This window comes from Myotis brandtii, unplaced genomic scaffold (genome assembly GCF_000412655.1).
Source record: "Myotis brandtii unplaced genomic scaffold, ASM41265v1 scaffold326, whole genome shotgun sequence".
Taxonomy (NCBI): Eukaryota; Metazoa; Chordata; class Mammalia; order Chiroptera; family Vespertilionidae; genus Myotis; species Myotis brandtii.
This window is the reverse complement of record NW_005362534.1, coordinates 1256675-1271715: the sequence shown is the minus strand read 5'-3', so window position 1 is coordinate 1271715 and position 15041 is coordinate 1256675. Positions and strand designations below refer to the sequence as shown.

At 41.6% G+C, this 15041-nt stretch overlaps 1 protein-coding gene across 1 annotated transcript in view; it reads left to right on the top strand.

The window, feature by feature from the left end:
* The window catches only part of SH3KBP1 (SH3-domain kinase binding protein 1), a 274936-nt gene that overhangs the window by 16745 nt on the left and 243150 nt on the right, over positions 1–15041 (top strand). The window lies entirely within an intron of this gene.

Below are 15041 nucleotides of genomic sequence, written 5' to 3'. Positions count from 1 at the left end.
TCAAGCACTCTGAAAGTGTTTTTACTCTTAATGTGGTATACAGGGAGATATTAGAATAAGTTTAATTTATCAGTCATTGTTTTTATCAATGTTTTTATATCATGTCTTTGTTGTTATATCATGTTATTATTTATTAATCAATTATATATTATTTTCATATGCATTTTACTAATTTTTTTCATCTCTTACACTTCTATTATAGAGAAAGAGCGAATAGCGATATTAAAATATTTCTTCTAATTAATTTCCTTTCAATGTGCATGAATCTGTGCACTGGACCTCTAGTGTAAAATAAAAAGTAAAAAAAAGAACATCATTGGCTTTCAAACTTGGCTGCATATGAGTATCACCAGGGGAGCTTTAAAAAATCCCAATGTGCAGCTGTACCACAGACCCATTTGTATCTCTGGTCATGAATCCCAGCATTGGTTTGTTTTAGGATTCCTAACTCTTGTTCTTATTTTTTTTAATATATTTTATTGATTTTTTTTACAGAGAGGAAGGGAGAGGAATAAAGAGTTAGAAACATCAATGAGAGAGAAACATCGATCAGCTGCCTCCTGCACACTCCCTACTGGGGATGTGCCCACAACCAAGGTACATGCCCTTGACCGGAATCTAACCTGGGACACTTGAGTCTGCAGGCTGATGCTCTATCCACTGAGCCAAACCGGTTAGGGCAATCTTGTTCTTATTTGACATTAAATTTTAAAAAATGCTTTTCCATCTACCACAGTTCTCCAGCCCATCCTGGGTGTTTCACTTATCTCTCTGTGTGGTCATATTCTGTCATCATGTTGTGATGGTCACGAATGGCATTTAGGAAAGTTCCGCCTATGCTCTGAGCAGGTACAAGGAGGCATTAGTATTTGGCCTGTCTGTGGTTGGCCTGGAGACTGGTGGAGCCAATGATAGAAGTAGAACAGAGGAAGAGGAGTGGGGGAGGGGAGAGTGGAGTTCAGGCAAGAGGTCATGGGGGCCTCAGAGACCTTGTTGATGAAAGGGCTGGGTGCAGGATACAGCCCTGGTTCTGGACTCCTGGGCACACTCCTCCCAGGTCTGCTGTGATGCCTCTGCTGTTTCTGCCTCAAATTGAGGCATCAGTTACACTGATGGTCTTGAAATGTAAATTTGATCTTACCCCTTCCCCATGTACCCCACATACTCAAAATCCTACCTTGGCTTTCCCTTGGTTTTTTTGGTTTTGTTTGTTTTTTAAAATATTTTTATGGATTTCAGAGAGGAATGGAGAGGGAGAGAGAGAAACATTAATGATGAGAGAGAATCATTGATTGGCTGCCTCTTGCATGCCTCACACTGGGGATCAATCCTGTAACCTGGGTAAGTGCCCAGACTGGGAATCAAGCCATGACCTGGTTCATAGGTCAGGGCTCAACCACTGAGCCATGCTGGCCGGGCTGTTTTTAGAGCAAGGACTAAACCCTTGAGTGTGGTCAGCTTACAAGATCCTGTGTGCTGTGACCCCCATTTTTTCCAGCCTCATTACCCACTTCATATCCCTGCATCCCATTAATGCCTTCTCAGCCGCAGAGCTCACCTCATGCTTTCCCAGGGAAACCTTCCTAGACCTCCCCACTCAAATACCCATTGTTTTTAAACCTTTCTAGTGCCATATTTCTCTTCTCAGTAGCACTTGTCACTCTTGGGATTTACAGTCTTTTTGGGGGGCTATATGATGAATAACTCTCTTCCTTATTGGACTGTGGTTCCGAAGCATCAGTGCATTATTGTGTGCTCAGTGCTTGGTGCATAGTAGTGCTTATCCATATTTGTTCAATGAGTGACTCTCTTTGTTGTTTATTTCTCTGCACTTGGGCTTATTGACATCATTGGAAACTTAGCCCTTACTCTTTGGATGGTGGTGGCAGTGGCTACTTAAATAGCCCATGGCCTTAGGTTCTCATTTCTAGAAGCAGTATGACCTGAGGATTTCCAAAGGAACTAATCCTCCTGTCCCCTGGGAAATACACCCAGGCCAGGTTCAGTGGTGGAGCTAGCCGTCGAATTGAAGATGGTGTACTGAACAGTTTTTGTAGGCTTGCATGTTTAGTTGCTGTTTGTATGCCCTGTTTTTCTTTTTACCAGCTTAGACTTTGTTGCCTGCTGGCAAGATACTACATAACTTAAAATTTGGGGCTATAATAAATGTATGCGGTAATATAGAAAATACATATGCTATAAGAGAGAGAAAAAAAGCAGGGTACATATTTGTGCATGCAGCATGATACACAAACTACCGAATCTTCTGTATAGGGGGAAATGCTAAAATGTTAGTAGTCACTTTTGTTGTATCTTTATTTCTAAGACTTTTTATTTTTTAATTTATTTTAAAAATGTTTGTATTGATTTCAGAGAGGAAGGGAGAGGAAGAGAGAAATAGAAACATCAATGATGAGAGAGAATCATTGATCGGCTGCCTCCTACCCGCCTTACACTGGAGACTGAGCCCGCAATCCTTGCATGTGCCCTGACTGGTAATCAAACCATGACCTCCTGGTTCATAAGTCGATGCTCAACCACTTAGCCACTCTGGCTGGGTGTATTTCTGAGACTTTTTAAAGGTTATTTAAAATTTTTAATTATTTTTATCTGATTTGTTTATTTTTCCTCAGGGATTGAGGTGCTTTCATTCTTCAGGTTCTTGTGACTAAAGCAGCCCCCGGGTGTATGTTACTTTTTCTAAGTTGTTGTTTTTTAAATCCCTCTTGTCTTCCAAGTGAATATGAGATTAGTAAAAGTACCAAATGAGCTGAGGAAATTGGTCTCTTGCTATGTAATTAGGTTTGAATTTTATCAGGTCTCTAGATATCTGAGTATGTAATGATATAGCATCTGGGTTTTGTCACAAACTGGTGACTCAGAGCACTGGTTTGGAGTCACAGCTGAGATCTACCATCTTGGGCAAGTATATTAAGCTCTCTGAGTTTCACTCACTCATTCATCAAATGTTTATTGAGTGTGTGTTGTGTCCTAGGCACTACTAGGGAAGACATTGGTGAACAACTCAAACAGAAATCTCTTAACTGATGTAAGGGGACCTCATAGTAGGGGCATTTTTTTCCGTTAAGAATTAGTCCAAGTATGGGCATATAAATAAAAATCACTACTATTTTTAACCAAAAAATATAACACTTTTCTACTATGTTCATGTATTTAATTACAAAATATCTCTAAGGGTTTTAAAAAAATCTGATCAGTATTAATGGAGCTTTTAAATCACATTGTAAGAATTAGAATTTTAAAAATTAGGTGCATGTGCCCACCAAATGTACACATTCTTCAGGCTGATAAATTTTGACTTTAAAAAAGTCAGTATCTCCAAAAACAGGAAGCAGAACATTCCAAATTATAGCACAGAGTAAATTTGATGTATCGCTTGAATTTTTTATTCAAGGAAGCTTTAAGGAATGTGTGCCATGTTCCTGCAGGGATTGGGCTGAAACCGGCAGTCTGACATCACCCAAGGGGTCCCGGATTTTGAGAAGGCACAGGCCAGGCTGAGGGACCCCACCAGTGCCCAAACTCGTACACCAGGCCTCTAGTATGCATATAAGATCTTTGGTTAATCTCTTCCCGTCCTCCCCCCTTCCCCCTCCCCCTTCCTCTCTGAGATTCATCAGTCTGTTCCATGTTTCCATGCCTGTGGTTTCCACTCCTGCATTTGAGTGTCTCCCTCCTGGTGGTCAGTGCGTGTCATAGCTACCAGCCAGTTGGCCAGTCAGCTGGTTGCTTAGGCTTTTATAGATATAGATATAGATATAGATATAGATATAGATATAGATATAGATATAGATATAGATATAGATATAGATATAGATATAGATATAGATATAGATATAGATATAGATATAGATATAGATAGATATAGATAGATATGAAGTGGAGTAAATGGTAGTTGTTTGAAATGGTAATTTTTGGAGTAAAAGTTTATGAATAAGTTGCACAATAACTTTTTATATTTTCATCCTATCCATTCAATTTTACTTGATGATGGCCCTTTTAAAGTAATATCTTCATTTCAGCTACCATTAAATTGCTTTTCCAGGGTGAAGGTGGAGAAATAAATGTACAAACATCTGTAGCATGGATAGGTTTGAAAATTTCATCTTCACCCTTCCCCATAACATACACATTGTGTGCTGGAAGAAAACCTGTTGTGCCCTTGTCTTTCTACCAATAGAAATTTCAACCTTTTTTTTTTTTCTGTGGCCTGTGAACCTGATCAGGCCCGTTGCATTCAGCATGTCTTTCCTGAGGCCTGTGCCAAGCTCCTGGGGTGCGGGACCTTCTGGGACTCAATCAGGGTTGGACTGGGAACAGTGGTACCCAGCCATCCCAGAAGCTTGAGTCTAGGTGTTTGAGCTCTGAGACCTTGGGGAAGTTATTTAATTCCTCTGGGCTTCTACTTATTTCCTTCTCTGAAAACAGGGAATAGGAACCACAATGGTATACCTCTTAGCTACTGTGCTTGAGAGTATGCATGAGATCACGTGTGCAGGACAACTCAGAGTATTTGATACATTTACTCAGCCAACAAATATCAGCTATTAATATAAGTATTAAGCCACTCCGAGAGACTGGAAAAATACAGAGACAGTGTTTGTCAGTTGGGTGCTGTGGGCAGCGGGTGCTGAATTGGAGGTAGGAGTGCAGAAGGTTTATTTGTGGAGGGGGATGACACCCATGGAGATGAAAGAGTGGGGGTGGGACAGGGAGAGCCTCAAGCTGTGATACTCCAGTCCCAGCCAGCCTGTAGGACAGAAGAGACAGAAATGGACAGATGGCCAGGCACTAGCACTCCCCTTTGCCCGCCTCCCAGGAGAGTGACTAGTGGGGGTCTGCCTGGAAGGAGTGTGACCTCATCTAGAAAGCAAGAAGAGGCACATCATGAAGGCACAAACTCTGTCCTGAAGGATATGACATGTTGTCATCACACCTCAAGGGCTGCCCAGGAGACATTTTGTTTCACTTTAGTTTCTTGACTCACTAAGAGATTTGAACTAACGTACCCTACCCCTCCCCTCGCCCCTTGGGATTACAGATACATTTCATCATCTTTCTACTACTGAGGAAGATTAGACAAGAAAGTCTGGAGAGAAGTTCAGGGAAAGGGAAGGTGAAAATGTCTCTTTAATGTGTGATCACAATATGTGTTAACTCAAAAGCCACATGCATATATGTACAGGGTGGGGTAAAAGTAGGGTAACAGTTGTCTATATGGAAAATAATACAGTTATTAATGAATAACAATACAAGAATAAACTCTTGTGTTTTGTGTACTCACAACTGTGATTTGTGGAATGAGGTGCTTGAAGTCAGCCCATTTTAGCTCTTCGCTGCCTGTTTTGCTTGTCACGGAGGAAGGAGTGTTTCATTTGTTGCCATACTTCCTCTGGGACCACCAGGTTTTTCTCAAGAAAACCAAGAGACTATATCCTGTGCTTGGAAGTCTGTGTGAAAAACAAAGTGGGCTTGCCTGCACATGTAAGCTGAGAGGTTGTCTAAGCCAAACCACATCCTGCCCAGCCTTCTTGAGGCAGGTGGTCCCAGATGGAGACCTAGAGCGAGGAGCCTGTGACCGTGCTCTCCTGAAAGGCTGGGGCAGGGAAGGCAGCGCTCTGTGGCCGTGCAGGGTTCCCAGGCAGTGTGAGGACACCCTGGCTGCTGTCTCCTCTTACAGTGAACCTTGTTTTTCTAAACTTACTGGTGGCCACGAAGCTCTCGGGGATGCAATTTTCCTGGCAAGGAAACAAGGCTAAGGGCGAGATGTGAGATTGTATCAGTAGAGCGGGTGCCAGGTTAAAACCAAGAGGGACTGTTTTTGCACATCATGGAAGAAAAGGTAAATTAAAATTGTGTTTAAAATATTTACTACAGATGTACATTTTAGTCATGATTATAGGAAACTATAATGGGCATTAGTGTAAGTGTTAAAAAGGGAATATATTCTTAGCAAGGCTGTGAATGTTTAGACAGTATGTCATTGTCTGCAAAGTGATGCTACCGGTAGGCTGAAGTCTTCGGTCATATGGGGTTTGCTTACGTTGACAGATTATGGGCAAATGCTACATTAAAACTGTATGCCCAGCTGGTGTGGCTAAGTGGTTCAGAGTACCGTATGAACCAGGAGGTCGTGGTTTGATTCCCGGTCAGGGCACATGCCTGGGCTTGATCCCCAGTGGAGGGTGTGCAGGAGGCAGCTGATTGATGCTTCTCTCTCATCATTGATGCTTCCATCTCTCCCTCTCCCTTTCTCTCTGAAATCAATCAAAATAAGAAACTATATAAAATCAAAATTATTATTAAGTTATGACTGCTAAACTTGTAGTCACACTGTTATATTGAGGCCATCATGGGCACAAATAGAGAAGGAATCTGGTTTATTGCTATTATTCTGTAACTGCTGTTTAACAGTTTGGCTTATATTCCCAATTCAGTCTTTCACTGTTTTTCTCAGATGCAAAATCATGAGAATGTGCACAACTTTTTTGTTTCTAAATCTTGAAACTGGAATAATTGGCAACATGACTATAGAAAGTACATCTGCCGCCCTGGCTGGTGTAGCTCAGTGGTTAGAGCGTGGCTAGTACACCGAAGAGTCTCGGGTTCAATTCCCAGTCAAGGGCATGTACCTGGGTTGCGATCCCTGGCCCTGGTTGGTAAGCCTATGGGAGGTAACCAATTGATGTGTCTCTCTCACATTGATGTTTTTCTCCCTCCTCCCCTCCCTCCCTCCCTCTTTCTCCAGAACAAAATCAATGAAAAAATACCCTTGGGTGAGGATTAACACAACAAAAATGTACAGCTGCTGTAAGAAAGTAGTTTCAGCTCTTCCATGTTAAATGAGTAATTGTGACATTAGGTTCTGGTGGCACATGATAGGATCTTTTTTTTTTTTAAAATATATTTTATTGACCCTTCACAGAGAGGAAGGGAGAGAGAAAGAGAGTTAGAAACATCGATGAGAGAGAAACATCAATCAGCTGCCTCCTGCACATCTCCCACTGGGGATGTGCCCGCAACCAAGGCACACGCCCCTGACTGGAATCGAACCCGGGACCCCTCAGTCCGCAGGCCGACGCTCCATCCACTGAGCCAAACCAGTTTCGGCCATGATAGGATCTTTGAAACACATTGGAATATGGAGCATGCTGGGTTTGTGTGGTTTTAAAGGTTGAGAAATTGCTTCATTGCTTATGATATTTTTTCAGGGAACACTCTGTTATTTGATTTAAACTGTCACATGACAGACGATCTCTTTGGTACATATAATCCATGCAATTAAAGTGCGAGCATCTCCTGTCAGCAGTGGTTAAACATCCATATACCTTACTTCTTTTTTAGCCTCTGATATTTTTTATTCAATTTAACTAATCCTTTTATCTTAAAACTTGAACTTCCAAGGGTTCTATTAACAGATGTTTTAAGGTGACAATCAAGTCAAGGGTGCTGCCAACTTTAAACTGAACACAGTCCCCTGCCCTGGACCTGGATATGAAATCTAATTTCAGGCCTGTTGCAATGCAGGGGTGTAGCTGATTTGTAAACACCCCTTGTAACATCATAGCACAATTGACAAGCAATGGTTCTCAGGCAGGGAGAAGTGTGTTATTTAGCTATCTAACTGGTCACCCTGATTGCAGTTCTACCTAGGATGCAGCTCACGGAGCCACACACAGTAATTAAAGCTATCGAATCATCATGAGTAGAGCCACCCCATTTTAGTCTCATTATAGACAAACTTAGACCTGTCTTTATTCATTATAATGAAAGCCAAATGAATTTCATCTACTTTACTGAACACTATATCCTTTTCTTCCTTTTAATTGGAATATACAAGTAAATATTAAAGCTTAAAAATAATTACAAGTGACTCTTTCTGCTAATGAACTTACTGTAGGGCAATTCTTGGCCTGTGCTGTGCTTTTGCCATTCCCAGACTGCGTGGCCACTCGGGCTCCACTCAGCCCCATACCCTGTCGCTATGTCTGTCCTGATGGCAGGGCTTGGAAGGTTATTCACATCTACCCATTTTTCCCCAGAGTGGCTAAAATGGTACAGAGAAAGATTGTGTTAAATATTCAGCTGGTTTAATTGAATTTAATATATAATCCTTAAGATTAATCTAAATTTTTATAGTCATTCATGGTTCATTTTTTCATAGCATCATTTATCTGCTATTATCTAAGGTAGTGAGTTATTTGAGTAAAAAGGGAACTTTTTTTTCCCCCATGAGATGGTTCTTCCAAGCTGCTGCTGTTTTCATTTATATCTGATTACATTAAATTAGAAATGTGGGTGAGAGGAGTGGCAGTTTGAAGGTTTGAGATGTTAGGTTCCTAGGTGTTGCATGATATATTGCAGCCTGGGATCCAACACTTGCTGAATGAGAGTATGATCATTAGTAACTTCCAATTTCCATGAATATTAATAATAATGATTGCATATCAGTTTAAAGGACAATGAATCAACATGTAATATTGTGATATACTTTAATTTATAAACATACACATTTCCAAATAAATTATTCTCTTTCAGGAGAGACAAAGCAGTCATCAGAACCAGACAGATAAGACACAGATGTTGGAACTATCAAACTACATACACATATACAGGCATACCTCGTTTTGTGCTTCACAGAAGTTACATTTCTTTTTTTTTTACAAATTGAAGGCAAGACCCTCCATCAGCAAATGATTATGACTTGCTTTATTGTGGTGGTCTGGAAGTGAACCCACCGTATCTCCGAGATATGCCTATATTACCTAGCTCTGTCCACTGAGTGCCCTCTATGTGCCTGGTACCATTTTAGGAATGGGCCTTACAAGGTCTGTGGTCTTAGAGAGTGTACATTCTAACAGAGGAGAGAGAGAGCATAAGTGCAGACAAGAGACGGGATAATTATAATGAAAAATGCAGCAAAGAAATACTGGAGGGGAAAACGATAGGGTGACTGGTGGAGTGTGTGGGCTGTTTCATCTGGAGCCATCAGAGAAGGCCTCTTTGGGGAAGTGACATTGTAGCTTGCACCTGAATGATGACGAGACTCCTGCCATTACTAAGAGCCATCTAAGCAGAGAACGGCAAGTGCAAAGGACCTGAGGCATGAGCAAGTTTGGATCCCCACAGTATAATATTCGTGCTTTGGAAGGTAACAGTGCTATGGGAATGTTGCTGATGAGAGCAACCCTTGTCAAGGCTAACCTAGGGAGGAAGTGGTGGGTGGCTTTTCTCTTGCTCACATTCTTCTCTTTCTTTAAACATATAAGAATTACTCCTATTTTAGATGTGAATAGCCTGCCAAGCCCTGCCATCAGGTACCAGTCTACTATTTTTCAGACTGTATTTTTCACCTGCTTAAATGCTTTTCACATTTTTCTATACTACTCTCTTCTCCATTTGGGAGGGGGGCGGCAAGAAGAGTCTATTAGACATTTTTGTAACCACTTCAGGACCTGGCATAGTGAAAAGGAATGTGAATTTGTTGTTGTGAGTAGAGGCCTCATTATTTATCTAGTAAAACTGTATTACTTCTCTTCATAATTATAGAGAACAAACATGAACTCAGTGACTCTTCATTCCCCATTCACGTCCCAGGTAGTGATTATTCTGATATCAGCTGGGAAAACTGATGGTCAGAGACATTACCTGACTTGATGGAGATTGCCCACCTAGTGAGGGTCAGCCTTGGTATTTGAACCCCAGTAGCCTAACTTCGCATGCTTGCATTGTAAGAACTAACTGGAAGGATGGGTATTCTTAGAAAGCATAGCCTCTGATAAAATAAATGAACATGGTTGTTTCATTCTCATGGTAACCCAGTTTATGTTAAAGCATTGGCTAGTGAAACTGCCTGGGGAAATGGATTTCATAAATACATGTTGAACAATATATCATTTGTTCATTTGTCATGAGTGCTTAAAAATGGGTGAAAATGGGTAGTTTAAATACTGTCAATTTCCAAATTCCCTTTGCTGTCTTACTACTGCATATGTTACTACAGAGTATTAATACTGTGAAAGCCAGTCAAGGGCATGTCTGATACTTGTCTATCGGGAACATTCTGGAAATCAGCATTTGTGATTTCAATAAATGCTATATAATTGGTACCAGTCTACTATTTTGCAGACTGTATTTTTCACCTGCTTAAATACCTTTCATATCTTTTTATACTACTCTTTGAGATTAAATAAACCATAACATAAATAAACCATATGAAGTATAGGATTGGTGAGGGAGAACTTTGAACTTTACATCGGACGAAGAGGAGGATTATGTCATTGGTTTCTGGGTGTGTTTTTTCTTTTGCCATTACAGGAAAGTAAAAAACTTTCCACAGCACCTCTCTTGACACAGCAAAGGTGGCTGGTGAAACATTCATTGAAGGAAATGCAGTCTGGGTGGAGTGTTCTTTAAGCAGTAGTAATAATTGAGCATAGTGCATGCATTGTTCTATTATCTGTACCATTCCTGGTACTACATGGTTGGTGAGAAAAACAGCAAACTTTTATACAGCACTTCCCGTGGACCAGAGGCGTTAAATAACTTGCCTGGGGGAGCAGTTAGTCAGTAGGAGAGCCGGTTTGGGGCCTGGGGGTGGTTTAGTTTCTAAACTAGCACAGTCCGTACTATGCTACAGGGTTATCTGGGTGGCCTTGGCTACGTTAAAACAACAGCCAGTGAAACAAACTGTAATTAGCATGAGGGAATACCCCAATCTGTCAGGTTCTGAGAACCTGCTGGGAATCTTGGCTGAGCTGGGTGTTAGGCTACTACTGGCTTTCTTTTAATATGCAGCCACTTTCAGTTGGAACCAAGACTTCCTGTGAATGCCTTCTGATGTTATTTGAAGAAGGGAAATAAGCATATGAATTTTTAAAAAGTTCTTGAAGTATATTGATTTTTCAGAATGGATGCAATTAGTAGTTCTCATAAATTCCAAGAATTATTAATCCTAGCATGCTTGGGTTGCACGTAAAGCTCTTTAATACTAAAAGATGTTGCAGGTTCTGCTGCTTTGATGATGTAGGAACAGCTAGGAACATGTGCAGTAATGCAAGTGTCCATGCTGCCAGCACAAATGGAAAAATATATTGCTTTAATTGAAAACGCAGGCTGTCTAGTCTTTGACTCCCTTTACATTTAATCTGACTACTCATTGTTTCTGGGAAGGTGGGGAGGGAGGAGGCGGGAGCAGGATTTGGCCCTGTGGTTTATCAGAAAGATCCTGAAAAAGTTTGGAATGTGGATTCTGATGGTGACCTTCCACTACTCCTTCTCCCACTTGTGAAGGGGAAACAAACAAAACACAACCTTGGAGATTCTGAAGCCAGATGTTGACAGAGCTTAATGTGCCACATGCTCCTGGGGGATTATGTTAAAATGAAGATTCCGATTAAGGGGTCTGGGATGGGGGCGGGTGGATGTGGGGAGGCCCAGATTCTGCAGTTTTAAGAAGCTTCCAAATGATGCTGCTTTTAGTAGCAAGACCCAGCTCTCTATCTTAGGGCTGTGTTGATTGCCTGAATCACCTGGGGGAGTTTGAAGGAGGAAGATCCTCCAAAGGATTGAATTAAGGATTGAATTAGAGTTACTGGGGCCGTGGCCAGGCAGGTAAAAAAAATTTCTTTTGGTTAATTCTCACCAGAGGATATTTTTTTCCATTGTTTTTAGAGACAGTGGGGGGAGGGGGAGGGGAATGGGGGGAGAGAGAGAGAGAGGGAGAGAGAGAGAGAGAGAGAGGAAGAGGAGAGAAGAGAAGAGAGAGAGAAAAGAGAGAAAGAAATATCCATCAGCTGCCTCCTGCACTTGCCCTGACCAGGGATGGAACTAGGACCCACAAAAGGTGGGAGGGGGGAAATGACAACTTTGAAAACTTCACTGTAGGGATCAGATTGAGATGTTTAAAGGCAAACTTTCTGACACCCTAAGAGCTTCCTGTTTGACCCAAATTACATGAGAAATCTTAGCCACCCCTCTTGGCAGGGCACTGACCAGTTCTTTATGATTGTACCCAGACCGGCTTAAATCAGAGAGCATGGAGAAAAAAAGAGGACTTAATGGTTAGGTTGCTGACCTGCTTAGCATTAGATAATGTCTGTGAAGGCTCCCAGAGTTTGTCCAGGGAAGCTGGGGCCCAAAAGTGGAAAATAGTAGTCATGATTATGAGGTAGGAGTTGAAATTACAATTGTGCACATTTAAAGTGTTATTTTAGCTCTTTCCTATGCTCCTGGTGTTGGGGTTTCGTTTTTGGTGGTGTTGGGAGAGCCGGAGCAAGCTAGGAAGATAGGGCTTGCTGATGCCACTGCTGTAATGAAGCACAGATTCTATGGCGCTTTTTTCCCAGTATGACTTTTTCTTTTCTTCTTTTTTTTTTTTTAAATAACCAACACTCCTTAGTAACTAGCTTTTTAAACATTCCTTAAATCGGACTATAAATCTTTTCCCCTGAGGTCATGCAGGAAGATAAGACACCAGGCGGAGATGAGTCTTCTCAGCTTTCCTTAATCTATTGTGTCCTCTTTTTAATGTCTAGTCTTTTTTCAAAGCGAAGTGTTTCCCATTCTTGTTGCATTTGTGACTCTTCGTACCCCAGCTCCTTTTCTTGTCTAAGGGTTAAAAAAAATAAGGGAAACCCCGTAATCAGAAGAAAAAAGGATTGGATGTTCCCTCTCTTTTCTGAAGCTTATACAGTGAGAGAGATGTTGTGCATTGTCGCCATTACCTTCTGCATCAGGGAGAGCTGAGTAGAGAAGCAGAAGATCCGGGATGAGGGTTCTATTTACATGTTGTGGGCACCTCTATCCCTTGCTGAGCCTGAAGTTGCTCTAGGAAAGTGGGTGTGGGTGAGAGCCAGGAGATTTAGAACCTGTCTCTGACTCTCCCACCCCCAACCTCAATGACAAAAGTGACCTACAGAAGAAGCTGGTGTCCTTCCAGTAAAAGGGAAAGATGAGACCAGTCCTATCAGGTCTGGAATGTAGCTTCAGGCCCTGGGCTATAGCTTCGTGGGAGAGACAGAATTCCAACCCATCATGGTGCATGCGCAGTATGCTAAGGGGGCCCATAGGGGGAACCTAAGAACCTGCCACAGGATAGGAAAGAGTAGATCAGGTGAAGAGGTTGGAGCCAGTGACCCAGAACAGGGGTGTAGTGTGAGCAGAGGCCTGGAGTGGAAATGGTTTGATGGGTATCTGGGAGTAAGCTTTGCCAGTGAGTTAAATGAGAAGTGGGGAAAGTGAGGCTGGGGGTTAACAGGGATCTTGTGTGCCTCTGTAACGAACTTGGACTCTAGAGGTAATCTGGAAGCATTGAAGGAAGGATTTGAGGCATAGGCGTGATGCTATCAGATGGGGATGGAGGACAAGTGCCTTAAATCAGTAACTTTTCCTGAATGATCATCTGCTCCCTTGTAGCTTTTTAAAAAATCAGCTTTATTGAAATCTAATTTGCATACCATAAAATTCACCCATTTGAATTCAATGGTTTTCAGTTTATTTACAGAGTGTGTAACCATCACCACAATCTCATTTTCAGAAATGTCCATCACCCCCAAAGAAACCTTGTGCTCATTTGCAGTCACTTCCCATTTCCATGCCCAGCCCTTGGTAACCACTCATCTTTGTAATTTCTCCTTTTTCTTTAACATTAAGGGGACTATTTTCTGAGTATATTATTTACTTTAAAGAGTATCTTTGCCAAATTACAAACTCTTGCTCATGGCCCTGCAGCTACTCCTCACCTCATTCCTGTCAGCAATGCTTTAGATTGCCTGGAACAGAAACCTGGCTGGGACTGGTTTAAACAGGGATGTTTGTTATACATAATTGGGAGGCTACAGATAGGGTGGACCCTGAGGGCAGTGTGATCAGCTGCTCATAGTGACTCAGAGACCTGTGTTCTGGCCATTTCTCCTCCACGGTGTCCTTGTGGCAGTAGCTTCATCCAAGGGCTGGTGCCTCTCTGGTTGTCAGGCGGTTATAGGATGACATCCATTGGCATCCATTGATTCCTTGTTCACAGCTGGTACGTGGGAGAAGTCCTTTCCTGCAGTCTGCCTGATTGGGTAAGTTTAGTTCCTGTTGCCCACCCTGAATCAATGATTGGCTTAGAACTAATTAGACTGCCTCTCTGGAGGTGAGAGTGGACCTTATGATGGATGGGTGGGCACTGTGGCCAATAGTGGGTTCTGCTGGGTAGGCTTGTAATAAAATAGTACGTGAGCGTTTTTGAAGCTGACCATGGCTTTATGTCACTGTGAAAAGCGTCATCAGTTCAGAGCTCCCCAATTCAGGAATTTGTTGTAATTTGGTCAGAGAGTACACTGAAGTTGATCTTCAGAAGTTTTATTAGTGTGGACATTCGTGCGTATGATGTTAACATTAACATATGTGGATGATGAATGATTTAAGTCACAGTAGAAAAACTTGTTTGCTTTAAGATAGAAATGTTTAAATAGCCCAGCTGGTGTGGCTCAGTGGTTGAGTGTTGACCTATGAACCAGGAGGTCGGGGTTTGATTCCCCTGGTCCAGGCATATGCCTGGGCTGTGGGCGCGATCCCCAGTGGGAGGTGTGCAGGAAGCAGTCGATAGATGATTCTTATCATTGATGTCTCTGTCTCTCTCCTCCTTCTCTCTGAAATCAATAAAACATATTTTTAAAGAAAGAAATAATTGACTATGTGACTAGTAGTTAATAATATAAAATCATTCTTATCTAGTTATTAGGTTACCCTTGGAATCACTCCTTGGGGAAAAAAAATCCTGTCCTGAATATATCAGTATTTGAGGTACTATATACACTTGAAATTAACAGAAATCGACTTTCCTTTCAAGTATAATTCATGCTTCATGAAGCCAAATAGACATTCTGCCAGTTATTTGGACTTCATTAAATTTTGCTTTATATGTAGTAAAAAAATCAAGGTATGTCTGTGCTTTGCAAAGTAATTTATTTGATTGTGAGCTCTATTTTCAAGTCTGTTTTGGAGTGAGGTTTGTCCTCATGTCAGTAATGAGC